Source organism: Lepidochelys kempii, chromosome 14, assembly GCF_965140285.1.
Source record: "Lepidochelys kempii isolate rLepKem1 chromosome 14, rLepKem1.hap1, whole genome shotgun sequence".
In the NCBI taxonomy this organism is placed as follows: Eukaryota; Metazoa; Chordata; order Testudines; family Cheloniidae; genus Lepidochelys; species Lepidochelys kempii.
The window spans coordinates 20,287,317-20,309,380 of NC_136393.1; the positions used below are offsets into that span (position 1 = coordinate 20,287,317).

The following is a 22,064-nucleotide window of genomic DNA, read 5'->3' on the forward strand; positions in this document are numbered from 1 at the left end:
TTTCCAGCACAAATCCAGGTTTTCTCACCCCCCCCCACCCCCCTCCAAAAACCACACACACACTCACTCTCCTGCTGGTAATAGCTCATCCAAAGTGACCACTCTCTCTGCAATGTGCATGATAATCAAGGTGGGCCATTTCCAGCACAAATACGTGCTGGAAATGGCCCACCTTGATGATCACTTTAGATGAGCTATTACCAGCAGGAGAGTGGGGTGGGAGGAGGTATTGTTTCCTGGTCTCTGTGTATATAATGTCTTCTGCAGTTTCCACAGTATGCATCCGATGAAGTGAGCTGTAGCTCACGAAAGCTCATGCTCAAATACATTGGTTAGTCTCTAAGGTGCCACAAGTCCTCCTTTTCTTAATGAGCGTGGCTGGCCTGTAGCAGGCTGCCAGATTGGCTACACATCTGATTGGTTGGAAGAGTCAGCAGATCAGCTCTTAAACCCAGCAGCAGTTCAGGAATCAGCCCAAAGCATTTACCTTCAACCGTGACAGCTCCTGCACCTGCTTAGTCCTTGCCTTTCCCACTTTGTCCCAGCCCCGCTCCTGCCTTGCCTTACTCATAGAATCATAGAAAATTAGGGTTGGAAGAGACCTCAGGAGGTCATCTAGTCCAACCCCCTGCTCACAGCAGGACCAACCCCAACTAAATCATCCCAGCCAGGGCTTTGTCAAGTCAAGCCTTCAAAACCTCTAAGGATGGAGATTCCACCACCTCCCGAGGTAACCCATTCCAGTGCTTCACCACCCTCATAGTGAAATAGTTTTTCCTAATATCTAACCTAGACCTCCCCCACTGCAACTTGAGACCACTGCTCCTTGTTCTGTCATCTGCCACCACTGAGAACAGCTGAGCTCCATCCTCTTTGGAATCCCCCTTCAGGTAATTGAAGGCTGCTATCAAATCCCCCCTCACTTTTTCTTCTGCAGACTAAATAAACCCAGTTCCCTCAGCCTCTCCTCGTAAGTCATGTGCCCCAGGTCCCCAATCATTTTCGTTGCCCTCCGCTGGACTCTCTCCAATTTGTCCACATCCTTTCTGTAGTGGGGACCCCAAAACTAGATGCAGTACTCCAGATGTGGCCTTACCAGTGCCGAATAGAGGGGAATAATCACTTCCCTTGATCTGGTGGCAATGCTTCTACTAATGCAGCCCAATATGCTGTTAGCTTTCTTAGCAGCAAGAGCACACTGTTGACTCATATCCAGCTTCTCGTGCACTGTAATCCCCAGGTCCTTTTCTGCAGAACTGCCGCTTAGCCAGTCGGTCCCCAGCCTGTAGCAGTGCATGAGATTCTTCCGTCCTAAGTGCAGGACTCTGCACTTTTCCTTGTTGAACCTCAAATTTCTTATGGCCCAATCCTCCAATTTGTCTAGGTCATGCTGGACCCTATCCCTGCTCTCCAGTGTATCTACCTCTCCCCGCCAACTTAGCTGGTTCTGACCCTGGGCTCTGATTCCTGACTTCTGACTTCAGATGTGAGTTTTGGTTCTGGCATCTGGTGTCTGATTCCGGTCTGACCCTCGATGCTGCCTCCTGGCTTCTGACTCCAGCTCTGATCCTGGCCTCTGACTCCTGACTAGGGTTGCCAGGCGTCTGGTTTTCCGGTCGAAAAAGGACCCTGGAGGCTCCGGTAGGCACAGCTGACCGGGTCGTTAAAAGTCCAGTTGGCGCCGCAGCAGGGCTAAGGCAGGTGCCTAGAAGTGGGACATGCCGGCCACTTCCAGGAGCCATCTAAGGTGAGCGTTGCCCAGAGCCCATACCCCAAACCCCCTTCTGCACCTCAACCCCCTGCCCAAGATTGGAACCCCCTCTCATACCCTTGCTCCCTCCCAGAGCCCACACATCTCACCCCCTCCTGCACCCACCCAGCTGCCCCAGCCCTGAGTCTCCTCCTGCACCCAAACACCCTCCCAGAGCCTGCACCCCATGCCCCCTCCCACTCCCAATCCCCTGTCCCAGACCTGAGCCCCCTCCCACACCCAAACTCTCTCTCAGAGCTTGCACCCCTCCCGCACTCTGAACCCCTCAGCCCTAGCCCCACAGCAGAGCTCGCATCCCAAGCCAGAGGCCTCACCCCCCCACCACATTCCTGCCCCAGCCCAGAGTCCCCCGCACACCCTGAATCCCTCATTTCTGGCCCCAGCCCAGCGCCCGCATCCCCAAACCAGAGCCCGTATCCCCTCCCACTCCCTATCCCCCTACCCCAGCCAAGAGCCCCCTCCCACACTCCGACCCCCTAATTTCTGGCCACACCCTGGAGCTCTCACCCCCTTCTGCACCCCAACCCCCTGCCCAGCCCGGTGAAAATGAGCGAGGGTGGGGGATAGTGAGCAACAAAGGGAGGGGGGATGGAGTGAGCGGGGGCGAAGCCTCAGAGAAGGGCCGTGGCAGGGGCAGGGCCTTGGGAAGGGGTGGGGCAGGAGGCGGGGCAGGGGTGTTCAGTTTTCTGCAATCGGAAAGTTGGCAACCCTACTTTTGACCCTGGCTGTGACCATTGCTTCTGGCACTTGGCCGCTGACTCTCCCTTTGACCATGGACCTAGCCTCTGACCCCAGCTCTGACTCTGGCTCTGGCTGTGACTCTTGGCTCTGACCCTGATTCCTTGCTCCAACCACTAGGCATTTATCACCCATGTCCTGGTCTTGTGACACTTGTCACCTACGTGAATCAGAGATCACAGTACAGGACACTACTCCTTGAAGAAGAGAGAGAGCAGGATGCAACCCTCCTATACCTCAAAGGCAAACATGGAAAATAACATGGGGAAAATATGTGCACTTTTCTCAAAAACAATCTTTCTTTGGGTCAGTTCAAGTTTTTGTCAAAAGTTCAGCTTAGATTTTATCCCACCTGGTTTATCCATCCTGATTAAATGCTAAACAAAATGGGTGAAATTAACCCTTGTGCAGAAGGATTTAATAATTTTATTAAGATGATGTTAAAATAAAAGAAACGGTACAGTGTTTAAGAATAGAAGTTTCTGGTTATCAGGGAATAAGGTACAGATTATCAAGGGGTGCAAAGTTCGGTTTAGGATCGGATGGCATAAGGAATACATAATCTGCAATATCCCCAATTGGGGGTAAAAGGTTAACGGGTCAAAGTACAGAAATTGAGATATGAGGATAAGTTGTCCATATAATGGCTATGTTCAGGTGTGGAATATAATGAACGGATACGATGATGAGGATGGATTTACCCTCATTTGGTGAGATTTAATGTTCAGTGAGTTTATGGTTCCAGTTCATATGGTCCAAAGGAAAAAGTCTCTCAGTCCCTTTCTCACAGTTGATGCATAGTGTTGTTCTGGCTCACACCTCCTGGTACTGTCGGTTGCCGGTGATGTGTTCGATGTAGATGTCCCTGGACCATCGGATGGCGTCCGAGACCATGAGGCACTGCATGAGCCATGCGTAGTGTCGACCAATCCCACAGGTCCACAGCACACGTTTGTTGCAGGGGTCCCAGGCACCCAGGGCTCCGATGATCAGGGCGTCCATCTGCACCTCATAGCCCTTCGCTCTCAGGGTGTCGGCCAGGGGGGCGTATTTTTCCAGCTTACAAGCGCAGGCTTCGCGGAAGGCTGGGGTCCTGTTCTCAAAGGAGACCGTGACATCAACGAGGATGATCTTTTTCTGGGCCTCATCGGTGACTACCACGTCAGGTCGCAACTTGCTCTCAGAACCTTTGTGCAGAAGGACAGTACAATGTATATGTGCCACTTAAATCCAATTTAAGCTCTGTGGATTTCAGTGGGTCTTGTGTGATGCAGAGGCCATGAGCCGGATGTTTGTACCGGGGTGGATTTCAGCCTGCATCAATAGATAAGAATGAGGAGTGAATCACTGGCGCCTTGTGCAGCTTGTATAGACTGCAGTGTGCTGTGTCAATGCAAAATCCATTTGAATCTACAGCAACAAGTTTGGATTTGAGAACGAGGATAATTTGTCTTGTTTTACCAAAGCTTTGTAAAAAGATAGATGTTACCAGATGGGATCTGCAGCTCTCAGGTTCATGTATCAGTTGCATAATTTCCTGTGTTATTCCACCACTGTAATGTTTTTTTTTCAAGTCATCTTCTTTGCATACTAGGTAAGGCTTATATAAGCATATGTTGGGGATATATATGAAAAAAAAGTATGTATTTTCCTTGGCACCTGATTCCTGGCACATGAATCAACACTCAGAGCCATCAACTGTAGCTGTGATACAGATGTGCAGTGCCTATATAATCTTTCATTCCCGTATCAAATAATTACATCAAGCCAATTTCTTTATCTCAAGCACCTTGTTGTGGGACAGAGATCGGAATGCATGAATTGCTGACTTCCCTTACAGCTTTTACAACAGATGTTTAAAAAAAAAATCAACAGGGTTCCTAAATGAAAAACAAACATGCAGAATGCTTTAGATAAGTAAGGAGAACCACTTGCACATAGTCAAAAATCGAAAGAGATACATTGGAGGAAAGCCAATAGCATATAGTCATACTGGGACTAAACAAAACCAGGTGAGCCTCCTGCTATTGTAGAATGTAAAATGTGATTTCCTTTGAGATGCATGTGGTATTTGCTTCATGATCATCTAGAGATTTTCAGTCTTGCTTTATGTATTTTTGTTGGCTTGGCAAAAAGTGACAGAACAATGTTGTCTCTGAGTGACTAAAGGGGACACTGCAGCAACAATGACATTCACAATCGGAGAGCAATAACTCTATCAGATTTGTGGGGATGATCTCTCTCTCTCCGAGGAGAACTTTGCCCTGTGGAAAGTGAAGGTTACAGTATTGTATCAAATTAAAAACAAACACAAAATGGGAGTGTCTCACTTGAGAAAATAATTTGATGGGGCCTAATGCTACAAATAATTATTCCATACAAAATAATCTGTATTATTCCCCAAATACCATTCAGGCATAGGGCCCTGTCCTCAACATGCCCCTGAAGCACTAAGGATGGGACCCAGCTCTGGCTGCTTTATATTTCTGAAGCTGTGAAAAGTAGTGGTAAAGCTGCTTTAAAAGGGCAGGCAAGGATTCTCCCTATCTCAAGGGAATCGTTGGGTGGCACAAAGCTGGTATAGATGGCTATAATGTCACCCACCCCTTTCTTGCACCAAGTGGCATGCCAGAGGCAGGAGGGAGCATTGCAGAGCATAGGATGCTCTTGCAGACATTCAGCTGCTCCAGTTGCTGGTTTCAAATGGTATAATTTAGAGCAGTCCTGGAGCTGCTCTAAGCTGTGCCAGTGTCCATTTCATCTCCTGGCTGGGCCAAGACTGGGGCATCAGAAACTTTGTGTATCTGAGGATGGAGCCTAAACTGTCTTTGCTCCCAGTAAATTATGCTCCCAGAGAAATCAGTGAGAAGATTTCCACTGATTTCAACTGGTCTGTTTGTCGGGTAAGGGCTAAGTGAGTAAATAACTAGAGTACAGGCAATGTGGGATGAGGCCCTTTATGGAGGTTTTAAGTACACTGAGAGCCATTTTAAGCAACTACTCAAGGGACTACTCTTAGCAAGATTCAAAAAGAGGTTGGACATTTATATGGATAAAAAGAATATCAAGAGGGATGGTAGTTAATGCTAGAAAATATTTGGAAGGGATATTAAATCTCCTGCTTTAGGGCTTCAGCCGGTCTCTAACTATTAGAGAATAGGATGAGACCCAATGTAGAATGCAGACTGCTACTGCGGCATTCTTACATCTTCCTTTGGAATGTCTGTTATTGGCCAGTGTGGAAAACAAGATACTGGACTCGATGGAGCTCAGGTCTAATCCAGTCTGGCATTTCCTGTGTTTCTATGGATGGACTCAAACTGGTTGAACAGAGATGCTCTACTAGTAAAGGTGGAACATAATTGTAACTCATATGTTGAGGATACTTCGGGGAGGTCTCTTAAGCCAGGAGGTTGGTAGTAAGCATGGTCTCTAGTCCCATGTCCATTGTAATTGAGAAGCTACTTTGGAACAGGCATATGTTGATAGCTCCCTTTCCTGATGCATGAAGCATTGCTTATGTTAGAAAGAGGTAAGTCACTAAAGTCTCTTTTCAACATCCATTGACTTAAAAAAGGGGGCGCTCTTGAGAAGAATGTAAAATCCTATGGAATCCTCCCAAATTACCATCATTTGTTTTCTTGCCATGGAGCAAGCAACAGCCACTAATAAATAATCTGATAGGGGAGTGCACCTGTCGCCTATAACAGTAGTAAAATGGGTTGGTGGAAAGGAGGACTCTGCCTGGCCTATAAAGGCGTTAGCACATGCAGGTGTCTATTTGAGCCACATAGCTCTGTAGCCATCTCATTCCCCAGCCGTGTTTGTAATCACACCAATAATAATGCATCCCAGGAGGCAAGGTGACTTGGGAACACTTGCCATTCTTGGGTAGATGGGTCATTCTTGGCCATTCTTGGGTCTTTTGTCCTTTGAGCTCGTGCCTCACTACACACTAAAGGCACATGAGCTAAAACTGGCCACATTCCCCTCTGTTATTACTTACACGTCAGCTTTTATGACTTGGTCAATTTGTGCCGTAAGGCACAGCCCCGCAGCATGCGAGGTGCGGAGGTGCAGAACTTTGTGCTGCCTCTGGCACGCTTTTATAGGGTACAGCAAGTGCTCCTGGTGCGTGGGGACAATACTCACAGTGGTGCAGAAGGGGACAAGTCCATGGCTCTGCCCTTAGCATGCCCCTGAAGCACTAAGGATGAGCAGGGATGAATGTTGTCATGCCATTCTCTCTGCTGGATGCACAGATTCTCTGTCTGTTATGACCGACGTCAATGCACGTAATGATAACCCTGACACTGCTGCATGCTGGACAGTTTCTTTTGCTTTGGGCTTACTATGAAAGAAATTGCCTTCTGTGCTAAGGACCAAATTCATCCCTGGCTGCAGAACAATGGAGTCCTTGATCCAGAGGTGCCAATGTGGGCCCATTGAAGAATGGCAGGATTGGTGAATCCTGCTAAGGGTTCCTCGCCTCCTGGTGGAAGATGCAGCTCTGCTCTGCTGGGGCTCCCAGTGCCACAGCATGTTGCTGAGGGTGAGGATAGGACAGGGGCATCAGCCAGTGAGGAGCAGGGCCAATGAAGCTGCATTATGTGTGTCAAACAAGCATCCCCCCATGGAGGGAAGATCACCAGCTACTGGGGCTAGTGGAGCACTGTAGCCCATTCTTTAGCTACCTTGTCTCTATCCATTGGCATTTGGAGTCACAGCATCAGCCATTCTGGCTGCCTACTGGTCCCAGGATTAAGAGATTTGTAAAGATCCAACGTGTAGCTGTCAGGGCCTGGCTTCCCCCCGTCTCTTTTGAAGTGATTTAATTGTTTCTGGAACGTCGAGTCTGAACTCAGGCACCTGAGAGATTCTGCTGGAGCATCTGTAACAGAGAGAAGTTATTCACGCCACAGAAATTCTCCGGGACTGATTGTCGAGGGCAGGTTCACCAGTATGCAATTGTTGGTTGTGTTTGATAAGCAACTGCCTCTTTTTCCTCTCGTTTGGTAGACCACTTTATTCGGTTTCATGGATTTTATTTACATGACTCTTCTGGCAACCTGCTTCTTGCTGGATAGAAAAGCCAAAAAACAGTCTGCTTCTTCTACTGGGTTCACCATTGCTTCATAGATGTGACCTCATTTATTGCTCAATCGCTTTGTACATTTGTTAAGCTATTCCCCAGTTTCTCATATGGCTTTGTTGTTGTTAAGACATGTTAAGACTGACCTGTTTGTATATTTTGTCCAAAAGGATCATTTAGTGTTCTGTGCCTTCTGAAATGTGGCTCTGATTTTTTGTTTTGTTTTTAAGAAAAGGAATAAAGGCAGCTGCCCCTCCATGTCTGGAATAGTTTGGTGGCTCCTCTGCCATCTTTATTCTTTAAATTTGGGGGACAAAATTCATCTCAGATGAGAAGTAGAGCTACACCATTGGTGAATATAAGCCTTTGCGCAATAGTAGTGCAAAGATCCCCCAGAACAAAACAACACCTAAACTAAACAAACCCAACGAAAGCTGAACCAAGAGACACTGCTGGCAAAAGACCGTTGTGTCCTACCTTTATTACATCCCTCCCGAACCCCACCACCTCCACTATTTGTGCCCTATTGGCAGAGAAGTGATTGATTACATGGACAGGAAGAATAGACGCCTTTCCCAGTCCTAAACATGGTCCCTCCAGGACACGGTCAAGGCTCAGTGGTGGGGCCGTATAGGATCTGTCTTGCTACTGCTGATGTGTCTGTTCCAGGGCTAAATAGAAGACTTCAGTCTCTGGAGCTGGTAACTGGCTCCTTTATGAGCACTGATTCACACACATTTTAGTTTTGGAAAAAAGCCTTTTCAGCTGGTTATTTGATGGGAGACTGAGTTATGGGATGCTTGAATCCTGATTGGCTGAACTTGCATAGCTGTGAAACTTAACCAGGTGTAGCTTGGTATGAACATCTGGCTCACCTCAAGTTGTGGACACAAGAGCATCGGCACACTTGGTCTTTGCCATTGCAATCTCCTTTAATGCATCTTTCACAGGACATTTTGGATAAAATGTAAGGGGTTTCATTAACTACGTGCAATTCAAAATGAGAATATTTGAAAACAAACTTCCTGGAGCCCTCTATTTCCCTGTGCAAGTGCCTTGTCAATGGCAATCAGGGTTACTCAAGTCATTTGGCAACAAGACGCCAAGCCACTGAAGCCCAGTGTTTTCTTTGATCTTTCATATCAGGTGTAGACATAAATTGGTGAGGGCAACTGAACAAAGGCAAATTTTGTTCCACATACAGAACAAACAAGAGAGCACAAATGATTTTAGAAAAGTAAGCAATTTGCAAGGGTGAAAGGGAGGGGCAAAAGGCGGAAGGGGAGACTTTAATGATCTGATGGTGGAATGAGGAAGGGCCATATTTTTAAAGGTATGTAACAATGCAGAGAGGCACCTACTGGGATTTTCAAAATCATGTAGATGAGCAAAGCACCTAAATCTCACTGACTTCCAATGGGAGCTAAACACCTTACTCGCTTAGATGCTTTTGAAAATTCCACCCCAGCTGCCTAATTCACTTTTCAAAATGGGATTTTACATTAAGATTCCATTGATAAACAGTTTACGAAGGGGTAATAAATTATCAACAGATGTGATAAGCATGCCATTGACATCAGTAGAATGCGTTGTTGATGGTTAAAGACACTTGGATAGAAGGTGTTAGAGATGGTTATAAGCCATGGTTATACACAAATCACTGACCTGCCGGACTCTATTACAATCGATTAACCATTTATTTAAACATATAATAATCATTTATTAATCCTTAACCATTTAGAAGTGGGATCTTAACATAAAGTGTGATTAAAGAGTCACTATGCAAAAATGACACCTTAATCAATATCCACAATCAAACTTGTGGATATTCAGCGTCAGTCCTGCTGACTTCACTGGCTAAAATAAGTTTTAGTAAGTAGCTCAGAGCCAATACATCCCTAGGAGAGGGGGCTAGATTCCACTCCAGCTTGAGCATCATCAGTAGATATTTAAATAAGCAGATCACCCCAAATCTTGATTGCTGGTGATGTGTGAGCCAGAAGGAATGCTGCTTGGTTTTCAGATTCCAGGAGGAGTTTGCGGGGCAGGAGATTAGAATCACTCTCTTTTTACTTTTAAGATGAACAGCTTTGCTCTGGAGTAAGGGAGGGACCATAAATATGGATCCTTAAGGTGCCATTTCTACAAAGTCACTTTTCAGAGCAGAACAGTATGAAGTGTGAAATGCATCTCAGTGCCGAGGTCCAGCAGAAAGGCTTATCACAGGCAAACCTCTTCACCCCTCTCTGCCTCTGTTCCTCCCACTTTGTCTTGCCTATGTAGATAGTCCTTGCTGTGAACATCTTACAGTCTCTCACCATGTGTTTGTACAGCACCCAGCACAATGACGCCACATTCTCATTTAGGGCTTCTAGAAACTCCTGTAATGCTAATAATAGATTGTCGATAATTACACTGTTCCCTTTTAGAAGCCAATCAGACCACAGCTTAGTAGACTGAGTGTGATGAGAAAGATCCTGTTGTGGTAGAGGTGCGTGGGAAATGGTTTTCTTGTCCCACAAGAATTTTGGAATTTGTTCCCAGCCCGAACTGAGTTGAAAAGTCAAAATCTTGAAAAAGTTTCACAAACCAATCATCATAATGAAAGAAAACAAACAAACAAACAAACAAAAATAAATGGATTGGGTCAATCAAAACATTTTGTCTCAATAATTTTGAAAAGTTTTGTTTTGATTTTGACATCTGTTTTTTTAATCTTTCGTATGAATTAACTAACAATTTTAAACAAAAAGTCATTGTGAACAAACCCCCAAAACTGTTCTTTCTGAAAATGTCAAAACATCCCATTTCTGCAATTTCAAAACCTAAGAAAAATAATTTTTAGAATCAGGAGGTTTGTTGAAACCAAACCATCCCAGAAACAGTATCTATTTAGATTAACCCGCATTTTCTGATTTAAAACAAACAAACAAACAACTGTTGGAATAGTCCCACCTAACTCTATTTTTCAGTTCTGCTGAGATTGGTCCTGCTGGTAGTTCATTTGTCATGAATGGCTAAATCTCAAAGAAATAATTTATTCTGCTATATCAGGAAAGCCACTGGATATGCAGTTCTCACATAAGGTGAATTGGAGCCTATTATATAACCCACAGTATACCATCTAAGCGTAGGATTTTCTGGTTGTGCACGTATGCATTCTTTGTTAATAAAAGCAAATGTCTACGAAGGATGTGGCACTTTAAACATAACTGTTATAACCTGCAAAGAGTTGAGAGTGGAAATAATCTGTTGATGTTCAAGATGTTTTATACCCCCAACTCTGGGGTAAATAGCCAACTCATCCACTGAGACTATTCCAAAAAAGTCCCTTCTGAGTCACAAGAAAAGATCAACTTTTAATTCACAGAGACCAAAGCAAGACACAGCACTCACAACACATGTTGTTCAAATACCCAGATTCTTAAAGGCTTCCTCAGTTCACCTTACAGTCCTGCTGTCTCCATACCTTGAATCTTCCAGCTCTCCAATTCCTCCACTTCTTGGATCATGCAGGCATCAAGTCCCTGTATTTAGAGCTTCTCAGTCCAAACCTTGGATGCGTTACAGTCTCTAGGCATGACTGCTTGTCATGCTATAACCTGGCACAAAGGGCCCCATGGAACTGGTGGATCCAGCTGCTGTGGAAGTCCCCTGATGAAGTGGGAGCCTTTGCTTGATATAGAACTTGTGTAACATCTCTGTAGAATGTCCCCTGAATTGCAGCGTGGCCTAGAAAATGGGGCATGGAGCTCTGCGGTGCTGTGGCTCTCCCAGCTGCCACCATGTCCCCATTGGGGCCATAGGCAGTTGTACCTAAGTCATGAGGCACAACAGGAGAGCTGCAGAGGTGGCATAAAGTGACTTTTGCTCTCTCCTGCTCCCATCTTGTGCTGGCCATGTGTGAGATTTAGGCCCTCTGTATGAAACAGAAGGGGAAGGATACCCAGTCAGGGCTTCAGACAGTACACTGAACTGCGTTTTTGTAATCCTCTTCTCTGTTCATGCCATGCTTCTTTTACCCTCCAAAGACACAGAAAATTCCAATTTAATGTAGCGAGGTATAAAACTGTAAACCAAGTGTGACGGGGTGTCTACCCCACCCAGGCGGTGGAAGGGTTAATGTAGGCACGAGGCCAGTTAACCCACCTGGTTGCACCTGGATGGTGGGCCAGGCCTAATTAGAGATGAAGCCCAGCTAGGGAGGAGCTGTGTGATGCTGTAAAGAGAGGAAGTTGGTAGCAGAAGCTGGCTGCAGGGGGAGAGGTAAGAACTTTGCAGTTACTCTCTTGGTACTAAAGAAAGGAGAGAATTGTGGGGAACAGAATGGCTCCTGCCGGGCAAGGAGGATGCCAGGGCTGCAGGGGAAGAATACCCAGAACACACAAGAGTGGAGCAAGCTCTTGTGGCTGACCCTGACACAAGGGTAGGAACTGAACCTCTCAGGAGAAGCCCTGTGTAGTGTTGCTTGTTACAAAGCACCAGGAAGGGGCTGGGGAAAAGGCCCGAAGAAAGAATAACGGTAGGAAGGAGTCCAGGTAAGCAGGGGCAAGGTTACTGATGGAGCAGATGGTGGCTGTTCATCATAGGGTACTGGACTGGAAGGGGCTTTTGTGGATCTCAGTGGAACGTATAAAAACTGGGCTTAGTACCTTTGTGGATCCATGCCTCAGATGCCATGAAGATGAGGACCATATAAGTGCCCTGATTGATAACTGGATAAATAGAATATACTTTCTCTCTGATTAGATGCCCAGTACCCCTCTATCTTTATGATCATCTCCTTGTGCTGTCCTGCATGCTGTATATGAACTGAGATTACTGGGGCAGATTCTTAAGCTGGTCTAAATCGCCATAGTTCTTTTGACTTCAATAGAGCGTTTGCTGATTTATACAGTTGAGGATCTGGCCTGTTATTTATAGGGGAAAAACACGAATAAAATTGTAAGTGGAGAAAAGTGAGAAAACTAAGCATTTCTTAGGACTTTTGTCATTAAAAGAAATCATGTTGTTCTGATGTGATTAGTAGAATGGAAAAGTGAAAAGATGATAGACATCACCAGGTTTGAACCAACAGAAAAGCGGTTATGTTTTAGGGGAATCAAAATAAGCTCATTTCTTGCAATAATAAGATAAATTATGATAAAACACTCTGTCTCTGAGCCTGTGTATTTCACAGGCTGGCCTGGTAAGCACTTATCGGCAGGGAAGCAGCCAACACACGCCAAATGGCTGGGCTGAATGTTATTTTGGTTTGGCTAAAGCAAATTGCAGTTTCCCTTCTCCATGCAATTTTTAAAACACAGGTTATCATCTTAAGGAAATAGTATATGAAGTTGATGAATGGTTGTTAAAATAACTTATTTGCCAGAAATATTTATGGACTCTGCAATTTAGTTGCAAATTACAGGAAACCAAATCTGGATCCTGGTTTTGGGATCAAAACTAACTAACCTTCCTTTGCTATTCTTGATACTATAATGGGAGTTAGTGTCTGTCTGTCTGTCAATTTTGGGTCCCAACTTGAGTCATCTCAAAGGGAGATTTTCAGAAAATGCTGAGCACTCATTCTCTGAAAATTAGGGGCCATATCCTCAACTTGTGTAAATTGTTGTACACCAGTAAGTCAGTGAAGCTATGACGATTTACATCAGCTGAGGATTTGGCACCAGGCCCTCTTCAAGGTGTTTCAAGATGGGCAAGAATGGAGTCACTCAAAATCGCTAGTCACTTTTGCAAACCTTGGCTATAATGCTGGATGATGCTGAAGTAGGCATAGCGACAGGAAAAGAATGTTCCTTGTAAAAAGATAATCATGCTTTTTTGAGAACATGGAACAGTGAAGTTTGTTAAAGCAATCAGTAAGTGTCATAATGTTTATTTAACCGAGAGCAAGGACGATGGAAAAGCATTGCAGCTGGGGAGAAGCCCAAGAGTGCTAAGGAGTGGAAGGGAGTTTAGATTTAGTAGCTGTCTCCCCTTGAAAAGAAAAACAAGACATTATAGAGCTGGGGAGGACACAAAGTAGCAGTTGACTGCTGGCTTTTATAAAGGAGCAAGGTTAGGGTTGTATTATCTGAAGTTCAGCTCCAGGTTAACAGCTTGGAAGATGTGGTTGCAACCATAAAGGGAACAAAATTTAACTCTTTTCTCAACATACACTAATTTCGTTTGAAGGCAGATAATCTTTTTTGGCTGTGTTTTTACCAGCGGTGGATGCCTTATTGGAGCAGACGAGCAAGGTCTGAATTCTTTCAACAAATGAAAGGAGAGAATTTAACACCACACAGATAGTATGGGGCCAAATTCTGTTCTAGCTGGCATCTTGGGGAGTCCCACTGAAGTGATGTTATGGGGACAACTTGACTTCTTTGTGGGAGGCCAAGACAAGGAAGGAACAGAGCATTTTGTAATGATATGAAATCAGATATATGGACCTGACTCTGAGAGTGCAATCTGATTGGCTCCCAAGGGAAGTGATTAGAATTGGTCAGAAAATGTTCTTTTTCTGCAGAAAATTTTGCTGAAAATGATTTTTATTTGTTTTTGTTAAAATTTTCAGTGGAAAATTTCAACTGTGCTGAAAGACAGAAAACCCCCAAACCTCAAATATATGGCTAAACACAGGTCATTTTTGACCAGAACCAGAAAAACTTTTGGCTGAAAACAAATGGTTTTGGTTTCTGGATGAAAAAATGGAAATTTTTGAGGCAAGCAGACACTTTCTATGAAAATATTCATTTGATTGAAAATCCAATTTTCCATCGACAAAACTTCAGGCAGAATATTTCCAACGGGCCTTAGTTGGGATATTTAAAACTAGCTAGGCACTAGAAAAATGTGGAATAAAAAACAGGTCTGCATTGGCTGCAATCAGCTGTATGAGGTAATTGGTCTTTCCCTATTTCTGATTTCTGTATTTCTGCTTTATGAATGAATCTGAGCAAACCACTTAATGTTACAGAATCAGGAAAGCAGTTACTGCCTTGTCCGTTCACTCCTTCTCTGAAAATGTACAGACCCTCTTAAATCTTACCTGCAAAGCTACAGAAATCCTACTTCAATGGCCTAAAAGGAGGCAGTAGGTTTTCTATAAGAGACCTGCCACCAGTTTCAGAGCTGCTCTACTATCTGTTTCGCTGCCTTCTCGACTGGTATCTTTGCAACAGACTCCAGGCATCCCAGTCCCTCTGCAAATATTTCAAACCCCATAAAGCCTATTTCAGAGACCTAATTGCCCATAATTTACATGCCTCTCCTCACTTTGAAACACAAGAAGATTGATGATAACATCTCGAGTGACAGATGTGGTATCTGTTGCTAATTACAAGCTGACATTATGGTCAAGCAAAGCCATGGGGACCATAAAAAGCTTATTCAAGGTCTTCTACCATTTCAAACACAGGCTGGACACAATGCCATACATTTTCTGTCTTTCCAAGGCGTGCGCCTTCTGAATTATGCCAGCAGTTCATTCTTTAAGAGGAGATGATTAAAGAAACTGAAGAAGCTGCAACAGTGTGTTTTTGTTTATGGGGAAACTGTGAAAGTGTAGTAAAGAAGTTTCTGTACCTTTCACTGAATAATAATTTGCCCTTCTATAACACCTTTCACCCAAGAATCATAGAATCATAGAATATCAGGGTTGGAAGGGACCTCAGGAGGTCATCTAGTCCAACCCCCTGCTCAAAAGCAGGACCCATACCCAATTAAATCATCCATGAACACTTTCCAAACACTTATTGACTCAGAACACTCCTGTGAGACAGGTAAGAATGATTATAGCCATTGTACAGACTGGTAAACCAAGGCACAGAGAGTTTCAAGTGGCTTGCCCAAGGTCGCACAAGATCAGGGAATGGAACCCAGGAGTCAGTTTTCTTACTCTGACCACGAGGTAGGAATAGGGCTCAAAACCTGGAGGCTCTTATTTCTTGTTCTAGCCAGGAGACACAACTCCTACTACCATGCTCAGGTTGGGGAAAACAACAGCCTTTCCTCTTGTGTTTTTCAGGTGTTACTATCTCCTGTGCGATTGCTGCTCTCCATGCGGTACCTGGCCTGTTGCTACATACAGACCTTCTGTTTCCAATCCTGTCAACTTCTATGAGCACAGACCTTTTTGTAAAAATGCATTCCCCACAAGAAGTCATTGGGAGTTAGAAATAGAAACCTCCAGGAAACGACCCCAGAAGAATACCAAATAGGGTAACTTTCCTTCTACAAAACTCCAGTGAAGAAGGTCCCAAATGCATTGATCCTTCTTTAGGGTGAAATTCACCCCTTTGCAGAGGGCCTGCATGAGGCCTATGTACTTCCTACGGCCTGGTCTATGCACAGAACCGCACCAGTTTAACTAAAGAGATGACTTTAAACTGATTTAGTTTAACTGGTGCAACTTTGTGAGTGGATTGTAATGACAGTTTAAACCCATCTTATATTGGTTTAGGCCGGGGGTGGCCAACCTGTGGCTCTGGAGCCACACGTGGCTCTTCAGAAGTTAACACGCGGCTCCTTGTCTAGGCACCGACTCCGGGGCCGGAGCTACAGGCGCCAACGTTCCAAGGTGCCGGGGGGTGCTCACTGCTCAACCCCTGGCTCTGCCCCAGGCCCTGCCCCCACTCCGCCCCTTCCCGCCCCCTCCCCTGAGCCTGCCGTGTCCTTGTTTCTCCCCCTCACAGCCTCCTGCACACCACAAAACAGCTGATCGGCAGGTGCGGGGAGGGAGGGGGAGGCGCTGATCGGCGGGGCTGCCGGTGGGTGGGAGGTCCTGGGAGCTGTGGTGGGCGAGCGGATAGGGGCTGCTGACGTAGTACTGTGGCTCTTTGGCAATGTACACTTGTAAATTCTGGCTCTTTCTCAGGCTCAGGTTGGCCACCCCTGGTTTAGGCTACATCTACACTTCAGCCTATGTCAGCAAAACGTGCGTCGCTCAGGGATGTGAATATTCCACTCCTCTGAGCGACATAAGTTACATCAACATAAGCGTTTGTGTGCACGGTGCTGTCGGCGGCTGAGTTCTCCTGCCAACATAGCTTATGCTGCTCCTGTCAGCCTCGAGCATCTTCGCCAGATATGCTGCAGTGGCACAATTTCACCAGTGCTGCACCACGCCTGCTGAAACACCCAGAGAGTGATCTAGGGTGGGAGCAGACCAGGGGTGGGAAGAGGTGTGACTAGTCAGGTCCTGTTGTCCGGCAACTCCCTGCTGCTGCAAGCCTGATACCAACTGTGTCAGTAACAGCACAAGTTAGGACAACTCTCAGAATTACCCTAGCCTGTGCCAAGGGCTGATCCAGCCACTGGGAGACTCTGAATAGAGCATGTTCCAGCAGCTTGCCTGCTGCCCTGTGTTGATCCTAGTATCAACACAGGAGCAAGCTCTGCTGGTAGATGGGTGGTAAATGGGTCATCGGCCCCATGCTGGCCCTCTGCACCCAGCTGAACCCAGCCTTGGGGTTGCCAGGTCTGCCCACTTGTTTGTCTATGGCCTCCATCTATCCCCGTCAGTCCCTACTGCCGTGTTCCCTTAGATAGAAGGGGGCCATGGTCTGCTCTCGGTTACACAGATGCTACTGTGCTGAGGTCAATTGTCAGACAAACAGACTGGCCAATGTGTGGATGACGAATTACGATTGGTGGGGTCACCTGCGTAACATCAAGAGCAGAACTGGGCACATGGCCTTTTCTAAAGCCACAGTGATGCAAACTGAATGAGAGAAGGGTGTAGATCAACTTTCTTTTCCCTCCACAGTTCCCCATGCCCAAGGAATGGACAGTTGCCACCCAGGTCTCCCAGTTACCACCCATCACTCACACTGGTGAGCCTCCCAATACATCCCAATTTAAGACTCCCATTGACTACTGTGGGCTTTGGATCTGGCCATAAGTGAGCTTCTTCTTTTGTCCTTTCAGGCAACAGAAATACTGTGGTCCCAAATTGCTCAGTGGATCTTACACCTCCAGTGTAAAAGTCTATTTCATTCCACAATCTTTGGGCTCCTTGGAATTCTGCAACCTCGGCAGGAAATTTGATCCCAAGCACATTTACATGGATGAAGGTGGCGTTATGTGGAGCTTCAAAGAGGCAGGCAGGTGGGCTTAGGAGATGTGATAGCTGATGAGGAAGCCATAGGCTAAGTCTGGTTTATGTAACAAATAAAATAAAATGTTTTCAACAAAAACTCATGAATTTTACACATACAAAATGGTGGGAAATCTCTGTATCTTATGCAAAGAGCTTTAATTCCATTTCTGCACCCTGCTATGTGCAAGGTTAATCAGACTGTTATACAAGGCTGCTGGCCCAAATTTTAATGCATTCATTGTGTTTCAGAGACTTGGAATGGCTAATTATGGATAACAAGCTCCTGGATTATAATAGTCATCCTAGCCCACAAGCATGCATTTGAGTTAGCATTGGGAAGAGGATAATTCTACAGAAATAGCTCATTATCTTTCAGTGGTTTGAGCAGTTTTGGCTGCAATTAAGACTACAGTAACCTATAAAGGGCATTCAGATCTTTTGCATCGACTCTTCAGATGCATGCTATACAAGTAGTCTTGGCAGAATTCAATTTTTTAAAATAATTTTGACAGCTAATATCAATGTTTATTTTTAGCAATTTTTTCAAATTTTATAGATTTTAAATTTTCACAGTTGCAGGAAATTATGGGGGGAGGAATCAGACAATTATTTAATTACAGTAGACATGAGATTCAAAAAGTTAGAGCTTTGCAAAGCATTAAAACACAAATTGCCAACATCACATGTCAAAATATCCAGAGCAAATATCCTTAAATCAGTACATCATACCAGTCTTTACTATTTGTTCGCTAGCCCATTTGTTACAAGCCTAATTTAAAAGTAAAAATCCCTGGATTTTTATTCTTAAATTCTCAAACAGCATTTTTCTCACTTTGCCTAACTATAAATTTTGATCATTATCAATGGAAAGATTTTTTGGTGGTTGATGTGTGTATGGTGAAATCAATGTTTACTGACACTTACCAATAATCTAATCATTCCAAGCCTAAATACAGGCTTGGGAGAAAGATATTGTGCTGGGAAAGTTGAAAGAAGCCATTGCAAAGCCCTGCAAATGTCCTGCTAGGCCTTGCCACTAATTTTCAAATGTAAGGGTTTGGAAAATTTGGGGGACCTTGGTAATTGTGGAGAACAGGCTTGCAGAAGGATTAACAGGACTTGAACACAGGTCAGGAGAGCCATCAGGTAACAGACACCACCATACCACAAGCTGTAACCCAGCTGCTTCCTATGATCTGCACACCGCAGCAGATGTACACTGAAGTCCCATCTGAGAGACCTGATTGGCTGCTGCCCTGAAGGTTCCCAGTTGACCACTTGATCCCATATAAGCCAACTGGACATAGCAGGAAGTGTTCAGGCAACAATGTGGATCCCCAGCGAACTGCCATGACTGATTCCGCTCCTGAGCTCACAGCATTGACTTTGGCTTTGACTTGGATTCTTCTGACTTTTACTCCATACCCAGAACCCTGACACAAATTCAGACCTTGAGCTGTTTGAATTTTGCCATAGCACACTGACTGCTAGTCAGGGAGCTGCGTGGGGAGGGGCTAATTCCACAGGTTCAAATCAGCATCCAAACCAGACAATGAAACTGTGATTGCCTTTCATGATAGGGAAGAGCATAATGCAAGTGGCTCTATCTCACAATGGCAGAACCACTCAGGAGGCCTTCTCCAGTTCTAACACAGGCAACCTTAGAAGCATTTAGGAGGAATGCTCTACAGCTCTGAACTTTGTTTGTTTTACATAATTAATTGCCAATAACTGTTTGAATGACCAGGAAAGGACTGACAGGTACCAAATAGGAATAAGTAGCCTGAGCCTGCTGCTTTGGATTTGGCTGCCATGATAATACTAGTTCAAAATGATCTTCTAGCACTCACATATGAGAAGGTGATGACGTGGGCCAGGGTCTACACTTAGAGACTTTTGACAGTATAGTAATGTTGGTTAGGAGTGTGACTTGTGGGGGTGGGGGTTGACATTTCTATATCAGCAAAAGTGCTAGTCTAGATGCAATAAAAGTGCTTTTGCCAGGATAGCTTATTTTGCTCCGTGAACCACGATAAACTGCATCTAAACTTGGAGGTACACCTGGTTTAAGTCTATCAAAGTCACTATATAATGATAGCATCACTAGAGCTGAACAAATAATTGATTGGCCTCCTCCCTGCTCCCTTCCTCCCTGCAGGTTTGCTGGCTGAACTGAAAAAAAAAATTGTTGTTTTTTTTTTCTTCCTGAAATGAAAACCAGAAAAAAATTCTTTCAGGTTGATCTGAAATGTCGATTTGAATCAGTGTTCTCTAAATGGGTCATTTAGATTTTCCCCCCCTCAAAACAAACTGTTTTGACATTTCCAAATTTTTTATGTTCTTTTTTTCCCCTAGCCAAATCCACTAATAATTTTGGTGCCTCCCAAAATGCATTTTTTTGGGGCAAAATTACTATTTGTTGAAAAAATATCACTCATCTCCCAGTGTCACTACATAGGGTAATAGATCCCACAAATGGAGGGGATAGAGAGTCAGTGAATTCCAACTGGAGAGTGTAGAAGACGGGAAGAGTGCTGTCTCCATGGCACAGACCTTCTCTATCTTCCTTTGACACCCCCGGAGTCTTTTCTGTGAGGTTTGAAACCTGCTCAGATGAAGGGAGAAGGCTGGGATGGTATCTTGGGGTGTGGGGTGGGATGGCTGCTGTCTGCAGCCTTATACCCCTGGAAACCTTCTGGACTCGAGTAGGTAAATTAAACCTGAACCTGTCTGCAATAACTTCCCTGCTTTCTGTGTACCCTCCTCCTGAGGGGAAAGGGATATTTCAAGTGAGTAAAGGAGATCCCCTGGCAGCAGTGACTGGAGGCACTGGGATAGCAGAGGAGGCCAAGAGGCAGGGTGGAAGCCCAAAGCCTTTGGGGATCCATTGGTTTTTGGGTGCAATGTCTAATACTCAGCCACTTCCAGGAGAGGAAGAAGGGGATCAAATCCTGAGAGGAGAATTTGCAGAGAATTCTGCAAGTTGAAACTCTCGACGTTTCCCCTCCTTTGTGGGACAGCAGACCTTGCAGATGTTGCTAGGACCTGTGGGTATTAAATGTTCTTTGCAAAATAAAGAGAGGAGACTGATGGTAGTGTGAAAGGACTCATCACAATTACTTAGCTTGAGAGCGTGCCAAGGCCTGTGTGTGTGGGGGAGTCTTGGGGCTGCTTCCTTGGCGCGTATTTTATTTCCAAAGAGAGTGGTTAATATACGTTAGATCTGGCTGAAAAGATGCCAAGTCAGGCCTTGCCTCTCTGTGCCACGGGCCAAGGAACTGGAGAAGAGCCAGAGGTGGAGTCACAGTGTTGTTTGCCTTTGTGTCCAGAGTTCTATCTTTATCCCAGTCTGGTTTGGATAAAAATGAAATCCAGACGGTCTAATTGGCAGTGATGGTTTCCCTCTGAATTTTTGTTTATTGCTTTAATTTGTGGTGCATCAAATGCTGCAAAACCCTAGGAGGTTTATGAGTAGAATGGTTTCATAAAGCAAGGCGGACACGAGCAGCCCACATCAGTACAGCTCACATCAGTACCTCTGTGCTAATGGGATAACTCAAGGGCAGCAGGGTTAAGGCCCTTGGTTTGTGCTCTATTAATGACTCACAAGATACCAACATTGGACTTCTATCAAGCAATATGGCTTTTGTCAGAAAATGCCCTTGCTTTCCCTGTGCAACTCCCAGCCAGTGAATGGGAGTCTGAGAGACACAAGGTACAGACAAGAGAAAAGCTGAGGGAGCAAATCCTCCTCTGTCAAGGCTGCTAAAAGCCTCAAGTGTTGGGGTATCTGTACTCCTGGGGGAACACAGAGGTCTTCTAGGGAGACTCAACTCATCTAGACCAGTGTTTCTCAACCTGGAGGTTGTGACTTCCAGGGAGGTCATGGAATGAGTTTAGGGGGGGTCACAAGTGAAGGGCCAGCATTAGGGAGTGGCAAGCAGGACAATTACCTGGGTTCTCATGCCACAGGGAGCCCCACAAAGGTAAATTACATGCTTCAGCCCCATGCGATAGGACTCAGGCTTCAACTCTACCTTCCAGGGCTCTGGCTTCAGTCTTGGCTTACAAGTGAAAATCAGGCTCAAGTATCACACTGAAATGTAAGCACAATATTAATATTCCAATCGATTTGTTTTATGATTATATGGTCAAAATGAGAAAGTAAGCAACTTTTCCAGGAATAGTGTGGTTGTGACACTTTTGTATCTTTGTGTCTGATTTTGTAAGCAAGTAGTTTTTAAGGGAGGTGAAACTTGGGGTACGCAAGACAAATCAGACTCCTGAAAGGGGTACAGTAGTCTGGAAAGATTGAGAACTACTGCCCCAGTGCAGCAGAAATGGCCCACACAGGGCACACTTCTGTGCAAATAGGG

The 22,064-nt window shown here is 45.1% G+C and overlaps 1 protein-coding gene across 2 annotated transcripts in view; it reads left to right on the forward strand.

The window, feature by feature from the left end:
• Positions 1-22,064, forward strand: part of TRIM16 (tripartite motif containing 16) — a 207,723-nt gene that overhangs the window by 23,742 nt on the left and 161,917 nt on the right. The window contains exons 3-5 of one of the 2 annotated variants that reach the window (XR_012154801.1): positions 15,616-15,809; positions 17,356-17,422; positions 17,517-17,785. The exons of the other annotated variant lie outside the window; for it this stretch is intronic. The gene's annotated coding sequence lies outside the window, so the exon portion shown is untranslated. Of the gene's footprint in view, positions 1-15,615; positions 15,810-17,355; positions 17,423-17,516; positions 17,786-22,064 lie in introns of those variants that run through there. 2 annotated transcript variants of the gene reach the window in all.